Raw genomic sequence first — 14443 nt, forward strand, 5'->3', positions numbered from 1 at the left:
GGTAAGAACCTGAAACTGAAATGCATTTGTGAACTACAAAATATAAACTGTGTTATTTTGGCAATTTTATATAAAAGGTAGCTTTTATATTTGTATTTAAAATGGCCTTGTACATTATAAAAATTAATGGCAAAATTTGAAGTTTAAAGTTTTCTTTACTTAGAAAGATAGTAAATTGCAAATAAAAAACACCATGGCAAGTTGAAAACAAGTTTTTACATAGAATGAAGGAAAAAACTTTATATTTTGGTACTTTTAGGAGTATTGCTTTTTGAATAAAGGACTCTGAATTTTCATCTTGCTCTGGACTCCATGAATGATGTAGTCAGCCCTAGTCAGAAGTTTTTTTTGTTTTTGTTTTTTTTTGAGACAGAGTCTGACTCTGTCGCCCAGGCTGGAGTACAGTGGCCAGATCTCAGCTCACTGCAAGCTCCGCCTCCCGGGTTTACACCATTCTCCTGCCTCAGCCTCTAGAGTAGCTGGGACTACAGGCGCCCGCCACCTTGCCCGGCTAGTTTTTTGTATTTTTAGTAGAGACGGGGTTTCACCATGTTAGCCAGGATGGTCTCGATCTCCTGACCTCGTGATCCGCCGGTCTCGGCCTCCCAGAGTGCTGGGATTACAGGCTTGAGCCACCGCACCCGGCCGTCAGAAGATGTTTTGCTGGGAGAATCAACAGGACTTTGTGATTCACTGTAAGAAACAATGTAGCAGTCAGGTAGTATGTTTTATGCTTCCAACACCACAGCAATAGCACATCTTGCAACAGCTTAAGCCTCTGTTTAAAGTAAATAGCTCAACTTCACTGTATGTTCTTTTTTTTAAAAATTGAGGTAGAATACACATAATATAAAATTTACCCTCTTAACAATCTTTAAGCGTACAGTTCAGTAATGTTAAGTATATTCACATTGTTGTGCAAGCAATCTCTAAAACATTTTCATCTTGCAAAAATTCTCTATCCATTAAACAAAAACTGCCCATTTCACCACTCTTCCCAGCCCCTGGCAACCACCATTCCACTTTCTATATCTAGGAGTTTTACTATTCTGGATAGCTCATATAAGTGGAATTATGTAGTATATCTCTTTTTGTGGCTTATTTCACTTAGCATAATGTTATCAAGGTTCATCCATCTTGTAGCATGGACCTTTTTTAAGGCTAAATGATATTCCGCTATGTATATATACTACAATCGGTTTCTTCATTCATATGTCAGTGCTCCCAGCTTAATAAACTCAATACACTCACCTATAATTACCGTCAAAACTTGCCTCAATTGCTTCTGACTTTCTACAAGAAATTTAAGGTGATTTACAGAAACTCCAATAAAATGTAATAAGTGAAGGATTCAAAACAAATGGAAAATGTGTATAACAAAACAGTAAAGCCAGGATCCAGTGAAAATTTGGCTGAAAAGGTTTTCTAAAAGTAATGTATCCACAAAGTGGCTAGATTGACCCAGAACTACTAACTACTAATTCTCACTGAGGGTGTCCCTAAATTTCTTTTCTTTTCTTTTCTTTTTTTTTGACGGAGTCTCTGTTGCCCAGGCTGGAGTACAGTGGTGCAATCTCAGCTCACTGCAACCTCCACCTCCCAGGTTCAAAGGATCGTCTTGCCTCAGCTTCCCAAGTAGCTGGGACTACAGATATGTGCCACTACGGCCAGCTAATTTTTGTATTTTTAGTAGACAGGGTTTCACCATGTTGGCTAGGCTAGTCCCGAATGCTTGATCTCAGGTGATCTGCCTGCCTCAGCCTCCCAAAGAGTTGGGATTACAGGTGTGAGTCACTGCGCCCAGCTCAGTGTCCCTAATTTTTTAATGTCATTTTCCATCACATGTATAAAATGATAATAATTGTATGGCATACAGGAGTAATGAGGCTGCTCTCCATCCATGGGAACTGGCCCCAGACTGCACCCCCACACTCTGAGGACTGAAGGAACTGGCATCTCAGAGGTATGACCTGATCCTAGCATGCCAGTGGCTGTCACTTATGGTGTGGGAAGCTATTACAGCTTACCCCCTTAGAGGGGCCTTGCTGTCACACCGTTGTATATATTTCAATTGCCCATAAATGGCCCAAAATGTCATTTCAATCTCCAGCAAAGAAACTGTGGAGCAGTGGAAAGCACCCAGGCTTTGGAATTCAAGAGTGTAGGTGTTTCTGTTTCTGTCACTTACTAGCTATGTGACAAAGTACCAAACTAGATACATATCGAAGCAGCTCAATAGGAACTTTAGTTCCTATTTCATTCATCATTGATTCATTCATACAACATAATTATTGAGTATTTATTTTGTGCCAAGCACTACCAGGTTTGGGAGACATGCCTGCTAAGCTGAAGTCTATTAGAGAACTTCTGATCAGGATATTTGTGTTCTAACTCAGGTGGTGTAACAGCACCTATGTGACTTTGAGTGAATCATTTCAACTTCCTGGGCCATCATATTAATCAGTTTTCACTAAGTTAAGTTATAAAACAAGCAACCCAGGCTGGGCGTGGTGACTCACGCCTGTAATCCCAGCACTTTGGGAGGCTCAGGCGGGTGGATCACGAGGTCAGGAGATCGAGACCATCCTGGCTAACACAGTGAAATCCCGTCTCTATTAAAAATACAAAAAATTAGCCGGGCGTGGTGGCGGGTGCCTGTAGTCCCAGCTACTCCGGAGGCTGAGGCAGGAGAACGGCCTGAACCTGGGAGGCGGAGCTTGCAGTCAGCCAAGATTGCACCACTGCACTGCAGCCTGGGCGACAGAGCGAGACTCCATCTCGGAGAAATAAATAAATAAATAAAAGTTGAAAAATAAATAAATAAATAAAACAAGCAACCCTAATGTCTCAAAAAGTTAGAAAAGCATTTATTTCTTGGTCATATTATATAAAGGATGAGGGCTGGTTGTAGCTTTTCTTTATACCAAAATCCACACTGAAGGTGAGCACACCTTCTCCTGGTGGAGGACTGAAATAAGAGAACCCAGCCAAGTTACACAATTGCGTCTAAAGTTTCTGCTCTGAAGGAAATGCCATATCCACCCATGTTCTGTTGGCCAAGCTTATGGGCAATGGGGTAGGGAAGCATGGTGAGGGTGAGAAGAAACGAATAATTATGAAGAAAGAATACAATCTACCACTGTCTTTGTTTTCCTATTTATAAAGTGAAGATGCTGCGCTAGATTTCTCTATTGCCTTTCAACTCTCTATTTGGTAATTCTGTGATTTAATAGAGAAGAGAGAAGTATCATTGTTAATTATTGCTACCCTTTGAAGGAGCTGAGTCACACTCCCATACTCCACATTAAACACAAAACATTTTGGACAAAGACTTTATATTATCTGATAAGCCCAATTACTCTTTTTGTTTTGTTTTGGTTTTGAGATGGAGTCTTGCTCTTGTCCCGAAAGCTGGAGTACAGTGTCACGATCTTGGCTCACTGTAACCTCTGCATCTCAGGTTCAAGCAATTCTCCTGCCTCAGCCTCCGGAGTAGCTGGGATTACAGGCGCCTGCCACCATGTCCGGCTAATTTTTGTATTTTTAGTAGGGACGTGGTTTCACCATGTTGGCCAGGCTGGTCAAGACCAGACCTCAAGTGATCCGCCTGCCTCAGCCTCCCAAAGTGCTGGGATTACGGGCATGAGCCACCGTGCCTGACTGAGCCCAATTACTCTTTTGCAGGGAAACACAGGTACAAAAGTAATTTTGCTAAACATTACTCTGAAACTGTTTTTCCACTTCGATCCTTAGGTCTTTATGAACTTCACTATTCCCAAACAAGCTTTCAAAGATAACATATGTGTCCTAAGAACTGCAAGGGCCCTGAGTTTGTCTAAATAAAATACAAGAATCCAGTGCAATTTTAATTTTCAGTTTAAAAGAACCAACTCCAGAGTGAATTGTTAATAAGGTATAACAATGTGTGTGCGTGTGTGTTTTTTAACAATTAACCTTCCCGAATCCAGTGCTTACAAATATAGTGTTTTGTTTTTGTTTTTGTTTTTGTTTTTTTCTTGAGATGGAGTCTCACTCTAGTCTGTCGCCCAGGCTGCAGTACAGTGGTGCAAACTCGGCTCACTGCAACCTCCGCCCTCCACCTTAAAGTGATTCTCCTGCCTCAGCCTCCTGAGTAGCTGGGATTACGGGTGCCTGCCACTGCGTCCCGCTAATTTTTGTATTTTTAGTAGAGTCGGGGTTTCACCATCTTGGCCAGGCTGGTCTTGAACTCCTGACCTTGTGATCCACCCTCCTCGGCCTCCCAAAGTGCTGGCAGTACAGGTGTGAGCCACTGCTCCCAGCCTGCAAATATAATTTTTAATTTACTGTCAGTCTGAGAAAAAGGCTGGGATAAGATAATCCTCCTCAAATAGTCACTAGCCTTACCAAATTCTGTGTTGTGGGCCTTGAATCAGCCTTCAAATATTTGATGCTTCCTTTTTTTTTTTTTTTTTGAGATAGAGTTTTGCTGTTGTTGCCCAGGCTGGGGTGCAGTGGCGCTGTCTTGACTCACCACAAACTCCACCTCCCGGATTCAAGTGATTCTCCTGCCTCAGCCTCCTGAGTAGCTGGGATTACAGGTGTGTGCCACCACACCTGGCTAATTTTGTATTTTTAGTAGAGATGAGATTTCTCCATGTTGGTCAGGCTGGTCTTGAACTCCACACCTCAGGTGATCCACTTGCCTTGGCCTCCCAAAGTGCTGGGATTACAGGCATGAGCCACCGTGCCCGGCCCAAATGTAAGTTCTAAACATCCAAGCTTCTCTAGGCTCATTAATGACCAGTCTCATGAATCTTGTACTGAACTAGAAGCAGAAAAAGGATTTCCATTATACTGTTACAAATGGCTACAAATATGGAGGACTCATTATGTGGAAAGTATTATACTGTGGTTCTATATGTGTGGTCTTTGCTCTCACCATATTCCTGCAGAGTGAGTATTACTCCAGTTTTCCAGATGAGGAAACCAAATTGTCTAGAGGTTCAATCATTTGTCTACATACCAAATAATGGAGCATATTTTAAACTAAGGCTGCAATGTATATGTTCTCCTTCTTATTGAAGAAGGTCCCCATCCTGCTGAAGAAGAAAACCTGAAACTTCTTTTACTACCTCTATCTGCCAGGAAGATGGAAGGCTAAAGAGCTCTTTCTCTTCCTTAGATTTTGATCATCACTGATTTCCTCCCTGGAATAGGAGAGTCGTTATACTCTGAAATTTGTATATGCACGATATGGATATAGGGAATATAAAATATATGTACTGTGTAAAGGACATGGGTGCCTTGTTTTGTGTGCTTAGGATGACATTTGATTAAACAGGTGAAATGCAACCATTTTCGTATATGAAATAGCATCCCCCTTTAAGACAACAGCCTTCTCTGAAGCTTCTCTTAAAGCTCTCCTTGGATTATTTTTATTCTGACTTGACAGGAGCTACTGGCTACACACTCAGTGGGTAGGGATGAGAGCCCCAGACTCCAGTCCTGAGTGCTAGAGTATGCTGAGGATTATACAGTCTTCTTGAGGTGGGAGTGAACTGAGAACTCTGCAGAAGAAAATAGCTTTTCCTTCTGGCTAATAGATGAAAAGAGTCACCCCATCACATCAAAGGTACCCATGTTCATCTGCCTACAGTGAGGCTGTGGCCATCCATCTGCGATGTCACCAACTTGGCAGCTCAGCCAGCCACATCTGGAAAAGTTAAGTGCGCTGCAGAATTAACACATGTTGGGGAATGTCCTCAGCACAGCGTACTGACAACAGGCTAACAAAATGTCTTCCTCTATTTGCATCAAACCTAATAAGTTACTTAAAAGTTAAAGATTCAAGGGTTAGAAAAGTTATTGAAGAGACTATGCATGTATTATAGCCAACAGTGATTCTTTGAAAAGTAAAACATGACAGGCCCAGAAGGGTTAATGAGATCCATAAAAAGGGTGACCAGTTCATGGGAAGCCAAGAAGGGATCTGTGAGGAACAGGTGTGTGCACCCTAAGAGGACAGAGGCTTTAGGTATCCCTCTTGGCCAGCACCTAACACACCACACAACTCTCCATCTATCTTATCATAGTCTGAAATCCTTCTGGAGAACTGAGCATGTGCACTTTCTGAATGACAGCCCATGTACCCTAAAAAGTTATCGTAGCTCCTCTCATCACCCTGCATTGTTTCAGTTTTCTATGTCTAAATTCCCAGAAAACCCCTCAAATCAGGATCCATGCTTTAAGGCTTTATATATGTATTTGTTTTTGTAGATTTGACAGTCTTGAGCATGGTGCCACATGAAAGACACCATGTAGTAAACTCCACTTGTTCCAATTTGGCATCAGATGTGACAGCCCGGTACAAGGACAATGGAAGTAGAAAGATAATCCTGCAGTAGCTCTGACCTTGTTTTTCTATAAGGTCCTCAGCTAAGGGAAGGATTCTCTCTTATTCTAAAGCCTTCTCAAATGTTGTTCTTTCTGTTCATCCATCCATAAGCACTTTCTATTAATTTAAAAAGATAAGCTTTCTCCATGGAGCCCCAAAGTTCCCAGCACACCCTTCCTGATATGTCCTCTTGGGAATTTTGGAAAAGAAAAGGAAGTTTATGGCTGGGGAAGGGGTGTGCAAAAGAAATTCCTTTGCCTTTCTAAAAAGTCTTCTGACTGTGGGGGCAGCTCCACGGTGCATTTAGCTCTCAGGTTCCTCTTCCATCCTTGCTCAATCTCTGATTTCCCTGTGCTCTTTTCAACTGCTCTGTGTTTCTTTTCAGGAAAGAGTCATTTGGAGAACCTTTGCCATGGTGTACTTCACCCTCCACAGGGAGTTGGTAAGGCAAGGAACTTTGTCAGAGGTGAAAGTTCAATTTAGGGATTGGCTGTTGACTCTAATTCGAGAGAGAGAGGTCTGGTAAAACAAAACAAAACAAAACAAAACAAAAACCAGTAAGACAAGACTTTCCCTTTTTCACACATGGACTGAGAGAAGACTCTTTTTAGGAAAGCTCAATTTGATCAACTTTCTTTTCCTAAGGAACTGTGGTTGAATCTAGCTACCTAATGGAAGGAATGACTGAACAAATGCTAAATGAGGCCCACGTGAGTGGTTAAGTGGCAGAAGTAGAATTCAACTCTAGATCTCCTAATCCAGTTCCCTGGTAGTTTTGCATTATTTGGCATGGCCAGTGGGCTGTGTGTGGTTCCCTAGGGCCATACCACAGTACGTACCACAGCTGAAATAGATGAGCTCGGCCAGGAGGGGTGGCTCATGCCTGTAATCCTAGCACTTTGGGAGGCCAAGGTGGGCAGTTCACCTGAGGTCAGGAGTTCAAGACCAGCCTGGCCAACATGGTGAAACCCCATCTCTACTAAAAATACAAAAAATTAGTCGGGCATGGTAGTGTGCACCTGTAATCACAGCTGCTCGGGAGGCTGAGACAGGAGAATCACCTGAGCCCAGGAGGCGGAGGTTGCAGTGAGCCGAGATCGCGCCACTGCACTCTAGCCTGGGTGACAGTGCAAGTGAGACTGTGTCTCAAAAAAAAAAAAAAAAAGATGAGCTCATGGAGGTCTGAGTAGCTCCCCTTTCTATACCTATGTTTAATCTAAGGACATGATTTTATTTGAAGAAAGAGTTTCATAGTGAAATAAAGATTGCCTTGTCTATGCCATGTGACCTCCGATTTTAGGAAGATTCTACTAAGATAAACTCTGGAAACTATTCTCAGGTAGGTCCGTGTGCACTAGTATCCTTACTAGAGACCTGGTCTGGTTCTTTTAGTCCAAAAAGCCATATCGGAATAAAGAGCGTTTACCTTTGGGCCACTGATTCACACACATGTGAATCAATGTCCCCCTGAATGACTGAAGAAGTTCTAATTTGTCATTTTGCCATTTCTGACAAACACTGCTGAGATTTTAATATTTATTCTCTGTAAGAATGGCAGTGTGGTTCTGAGTGTGGGCTTTGGTCAGAAACCCTGGGTTTGCAGCTGGCTCTACCACTTACTATGTCACCTTAGGCAACTTAAAAAACAAATCAAAACAACAAAACAGAATAATATTTTTAAAAAATCTTTCTGTTTTTTAGGGCTGAAGATGAAGTGAGTTAACATGTTTAAAGCACAGAGTAAGTGCTCCATATGTATTTGCTGCTATTGTTATTGTTGTTGTCATTATTATTTGAGGGACCCATGCAGAGGCCTTGCATCATTTCTGGCATCAAGTTCAAAATGGGCTCAGCCTCATCATCCAAAAGCTCTACATTCTTGGCTTAGGCCAGTAAGTTGTTGCTGTCATAGGTAATGATATTTAGAACAGAGCTGGACCCACAATAGCATAAGCCTGGTGGACTCAGTGTATGAGTGATTCACCTCTGGAAAAGAGTAAGCTGGCAACCAGCTCCCACTTCCCCAAAGTGGTGGTGGAGCTAACAATGGCAGCCAGAAGCACTGTTCTCTCACCAGCAGGCAACTGCAGTCATTCGATCTGCTGTAGTTGGCTCAGCTAAAACTCACACTTCCAATTTTCACACTATCTGTAAACTTTAATTCGAAAGACTTTTCTATTTAATATCAAACAAGTGAGAAAAAAATCTCATCAGCTCATCAGTGCTGTGCCAGACTTTCATTGGGATATGGCAGCAACTGGAACTCAGCTGTGCAGAGAACTCAGTAGGATTTCTCAAATGGCTGAGTGGAGAGCAATCCATCAGCTTACTGAAATCTCACATGCCATTTGGTTTAAATATTAAGGTTCCTTTGAGAACCAGAAGGGAGGCAGGATTACAGTCTGTTAGCCTGGGCTCCACATGCTGCAATTGTCACAAATATACCTCTTTTCAGCAAGAGGGGTCACTGCCAGCCCCAACTCCACTTACCAATCAGGCCTGGACTTCCACATCCCCATCAACCTGTCCCTGAGATTCAACCCATAGTACAGACTGATAAACAGTCCAATAGGCCGGGCGCGGTGGCTCAAGCCTGTAATCCCAGCACTTTGGGAGGCCGAGACGGGTGGATCACGAGGTCAGGAGATTGAGACCATCCTGGCTAACACCGTGAAACCCCGTCTCTACTAAAAAATACAAAAAAGTAGCCGGGCGAGGTGGTGGGCACCTGTAGTCCCAGCTACTCGGGAGGCTGAGGCAGGAGAATGGCGTAAACCCAGGAGGCGGAGCTTGCAGTGAGCTGAGATCTGGCCACTGCACTCCAGCCTGGGCGATAGAGTGAGACTTCGTCTCAAAAAAAAAAAAAAGCAAAAACAGTCCAATAGAAATATAATGTGAGCCACCACTGGGAAGCACATGTCATTTTAAATTTTCTAGTAGCCACAGTGCAAAAAAGTAAAAAGAAACAGGTGAAATAAATTTTAATAATATATTTTATTTAACGCAACATATCCAACATAGCTCCATTTTATCATGTTACCAATATAAAAATTAAAACTGAGATATTTCACATTTTTCGTGCTAAGTCTTTGCAATCTGATGTGTGTTTTATATGCACACACACCTTTGTTGGGGCTAGCCACCTTTCCAGTGTTTAATAGTTACTATATTGGACAGAGCAGGGCTAGGCTGTGGACTAGATTAATTCCACACATTGCACTACATCTCGAAGCAGCAGGCCAGTGGTGAAAACACCCAGCTGAGTCTGAGGAAGGGTCTTGAGAGGCTGAGAAGAATTGAGAGGACCCTGTGAAACAGAATCTGTCACCACAGCTCCTTTTGAAGTTCATTTGTTTGCAATAACTTTTATAAACATCATTGCCCCCTCCCCTTTGTTTAACAGTTTGGGGACCCTATTTATCTCTGATGGAGAAGCGTATTATTTTCTCAGCTGCAAACCATGTTAATTGGCCAGTACATAGATAGGAATGTGGAGTAAACACCCCTAATACATTTAATGCTTTTAATGACTTTTCCAGCCCCATACTGTAGATATTGTATGGAAGTGGGAGAGGAAGTCCCCTCTTCCTGCTTAGGATGACAAGCCCCTGTCTACTGCAAGGAGGTGGTGGGGTCATAAATGCATTCTAATGTGAATGCATTTCAAAATTTGGAGAATCCCTTGTTCTTTGCTTTTATCTGACACTCAGATAACTTGGATGATTTGGCCAGAGTAACCGCGAAAATGCAAGTTATCAGGAGTCTTCGAGACAAGATAAGGATGGAAGGTTGTTGTAGTGCATAGTGGCATTTGGTTAAAGCATTAATTTTTTCTCAGGAGAGTCACTCTGCCAGTTGCTTTTCCTTCCATAACACTGCCAGTCTTTCAGCTCTCAGGTCACTGGTGGCCTGATCAATTCCAAGGGACAATAAAAAGGTCTTTCTTTTCCAAAGTGGGAGAAGATCGGTTGTGAAGAAGAAGGAAAGGCAAAGGGGAAAAACGCCGACCCAATCTCTGGCAAACCAATTGTAGGAACAAATACCTATGTGAGTTGAAGATCTAGAAATTGGTTTCCATAAAACTCTCCTGTCTTGTGCCCACTGGAACATCTTCCTAAAACACAAGGGTAGGTATAACATAGTTTCATGTCTGTTGGCTTAGAGCATACTATAATCTTCTCCACTGAGTCATAAACTGCTTTTCTTCAGAGTCCTCAGTATGACCCTGTTCCTTTTCCTCAGATCCAAATCCTCATTCCAGTTCCAGAAGGGTTTTTCCAAAGGGCAACACAGCAGTAGGGCACACAGAGCCCCAAGACTACAGAAGACCTGCACACTCCAACTCCCAGGCAATGCTCAACCGCAACTTCAGGAAGAACACACCTATCTCGGATTGAGTTTATTAGCACCTAGAAAAAACAAATTTCCCTATTCTGAATTCTCCTTCATAATTGTTCACCCTCTTCTGCCTTTTGCTGCCCACAAACAATTAAAAATAGTGATGGTCAGAATTGCCTGGGGAGCCTGTTAAAATACAGACTCCTAAGGCCTCCCATTCACAGAGATTCTGATTCAGTACATCTAGGAGCATGGCCCAGGAATCTGCACTAAGAGTATTTCAGGCTTTTTTTTTTTTTTTTTTTTTTTTTGTCAGTTGTCTAGAAACCATGCCCTTGGAAGCCTTGCAGGATGTCTGCTGGAATAATGCTATTTCAATGTCAAGAGTATAATGTCAATATCAATGTGTAGGGTTTTTTTTCCGTGCATTTAACAGGTAGTGTTATGATTTCAAGATTGTGTTGTATTCAAGGAGGTGTACTTATGCATCTTCCTGATCCCCAATAGACAAAAAAATCATTAAAAGGATCTATTTTTTTAATTCCCAGAAGTTTCAAAAACCATCTTAGAGGGCAGCCAGACTTCATCCTGGGTTACCAGAGCAAGGTATCTGCTCATTACATTGCCCCTTGCTGGGAAGCATCAAAGGGATTGCCATGCTCCTGTGGCCTCCTTCCAGGAGTTTCTTATGCTTTGTACCATGTGACCCTGCTATCCTGGCCATAGTTGATGGGACTAAGGATGGGTGCTCTATCTGGAACCTGCATCTATAAGATGGCAGAGACTTATAAGTGATCAGTCCAACAAGAGTGCTCTGCACTAGAGAATGACTGGCATATCTTCCCTCTCAGTTTGCATGCATCACAGAAAGGGGAAGTCAGCTAAGGGGAGGTCAGCAGGCAAAGTAGAGTACACAGCAATGCTGTATCAGCATCATCATATGGTGGGACACCAGGGTGAGCAACTGCAGTAACTCACAATTTAGTGTGTAAGAGCTACCATACTATAGCCATTGTAAGAGCTAGTATTTATTAAGCATCTACTACTGGGCAGACAAAGTGCTAAGTGTTTGTCTTTCTTTCTTTCTTTCTTTCTTTCTTTCTTTCTTTCTTTCTTTCTTTCTTTCTCGTTCTTTCTTCTTTCTTTCTTTCTTTCTTTCTTTCTTCTTTCTTCTTTCTTCTTTCTTTCTCTCTCACTTTCTTTCTCTCTCTCTCTCCTCCCTCCTTCCCTCCCTCCCTCCCTCTCCTCTTTCTTTCTTACTTCTTTCTTTTTTCTTTCTTTCTTTCTTTTTTTTCTCAGAGTATTTCATTTGACCCATATAAAGACCTTATGGTTATGTGGTATGAATTGTCAACATTCCAGCTGGGCGCAATGGCTCACGCCTGTAATCCCAGCACTTTTGGGTGGTCAAGGCGGGTGAATTGCCTGAGCTCAGGAGTTCAAAACCACTCTGGGCAACATGGTGAAACCTTGTCTCTACTAAAACACACACACACACAAAATTAGCCAGGCATGGTGGCACACACCTGTAATCCCAGCTACTCAGGAGGCTGAGGTGGGAGGATCACTTGAGCCTGGGAGGTGGAGGTTGCAATGAGCCAAGATCATGCCACTGCACTTCAGATGGGTGACAGAGTGAGACTCTGTTTAAAAAAAAAATTGTGAATATTCTCATTTTACAGATGAGGAAACTGAGCCTTGACAAGGTTAACAATTTGCCCAAGGTCAGCAAGTAATTTCAATGCTGAAATTCAAACCCAGTTAACTTGTTTCAGAGCTCATATGTGTATTGAGGACAGGGCTGGCTACACAATTTGCAGAGACGAGTGCAAAATGGAAATGTGGGACTCCTTGTTCAAAAAACTGGGAAAAAGTGACATTGATATAAAGCCTTTTCTTTTCTTCCAAGGTTTCGATCTTGCCTAGTCACGGTTATTTCTATTTGCTAGCCAATGTCATTCTAAATCAAGAAAAATGACACATTAAAATTATTAGCATAAATGTTACCATTCATCTTTATACTGTGTAATGTCAGTTTTAAATGCCAGTTGTAGTTGTAACTCATAAGCAGAATCATTGAAATTGCACAATTGAGATTTTATAGCTCATACATACATTTGTATTTTGCACAAAACTAACTCATCTGTTTTTTATTTTTGGGTTTTTTTTTTGACACAGTCTCACTCTATCGCCCAGGCTGGAGTGCAGTGGCACAATCTTGGCTCACTGCAACCTTTGCCTCCAAGGTTCAAGTGATTCTCATGCCTCAGCCTCCTGAGTAGCTGGGATTACAGGTGCCTGCCACCATGTCTGGCTAATTTTGGTATTTTCAGTAGAGACAGGGTTTGACCGTGTTGGCCAGGCTGGTCTTGAACTCCTGACCTCAAGTGATCCACCCACCTGGGCCTCTCAAAGTGCTGAGGTTACACACGTGGGCCACTGTGCCCAGCCTCATCTGTTTTTATTTGACTTCTTGATACATGCATATTACACCAACACTCTACTTTTGGCTACTGACAAGTAAGGAAGGAACTGAAAAGAACAGGAACTAGGGGTTGTCCTGTCTCCCCCTTCTTTCCATGGCATTATTTTCAGTGTAAGAGGTTGGTTAATACAGGGAAGTTAAACAGATTAGAAGGGATATGATAGGCAGCCTTGTTTGTTGGTGTTTCTTAGAATGCCATTGCCTTCTTTCTGCATTTGAAACAAGTTCAGATTCAGATGGAAAGCATGGCCTCTGAGGGATGTCAGTGTCCTCTCTTTCTGGTGATAGACTCAACACAACTACTTTGTATTGTTTTGAGTCTTGCGGAACTCTTGTGCATCACGGGCCCATCCACCGACATTCTGTGCCCAGGGGACATTGGAAATGCTGTAGATGAACAGGCAGACAAGAACATGCATATTGCAATATCTCCTCTATTTGCATGAAGGCTCCATTGCCCTGTGGACTTTACTTATAATACAACACAAGTGCTATAATAAACTTATGAAGAATTCCAAGATGTTGACAGCAGAGCATTAAGCCAAACACAGGGCCCTTCTGAACACAGGACATTGTGTGAATGCGTTAGGTCAGTAGGCCCCAACCTTTTTAGCATCAGGGACTGGTTTCGTGGAAGACAATTTTTCCATGGACAGTGGGAGAGAGGAGTCAGGGGTGATGGTTTCAGGGTGAAACTGTTCCACCTCAGATCATCAGGCATTAGATTCTCATAAAGAGCATGCAACCTAGATCCTAGCATGCACAGTTCACAATAGGGTTCATGCTCTTGTGATAATCTAATGCTACTGCTGATCTGACAGCAAGTGGAGCTCACGGGTAATGGTCTCCTGCTGTCCACCTCCTGCTATAAGGCCTGGTTCCTTACAGGTGAGTCTGTGGCCCTGGGGTTGGAGACCCCTGTACTAGGTTGCACACCTGTGAAGCTGCACCTGAATGGGATAATGACTAGTAGAGAAGTTTTTGTCATCTAGCTGTTGTTGGATGATATAAAGTCCTACTGCCTCTTGAAATATGCAGTTCCTGTTAGCCCAGCAGCCCAGTCATGCAGCCTCAGAAATGGATACCTGCCCACTTTATTTGTTTTTGGGTTTATTCGTTGGCTTATAATTAAATCCCATTATCTGAGGCAACTAGAGTGTGTTCAACAAAGCACTTTCTGGGAAGCTTGTGGGGCTCCTCAGACCTCTGGAACTCTTCCATGAGTGGGTGGGAATAGCACCCTG

The sequence above is a fragment of the Trachypithecus francoisi genome, unplaced genomic scaffold, assembly GCF_009764315.1.
Source record: "Trachypithecus francoisi isolate TF-2019V2 unplaced genomic scaffold, Tfra_2.0 Lachesis_group2, whole genome shotgun sequence".
Taxonomy (NCBI): Eukaryota; Metazoa; Chordata; class Mammalia; order Primates; family Cercopithecidae; genus Trachypithecus; species Trachypithecus francoisi.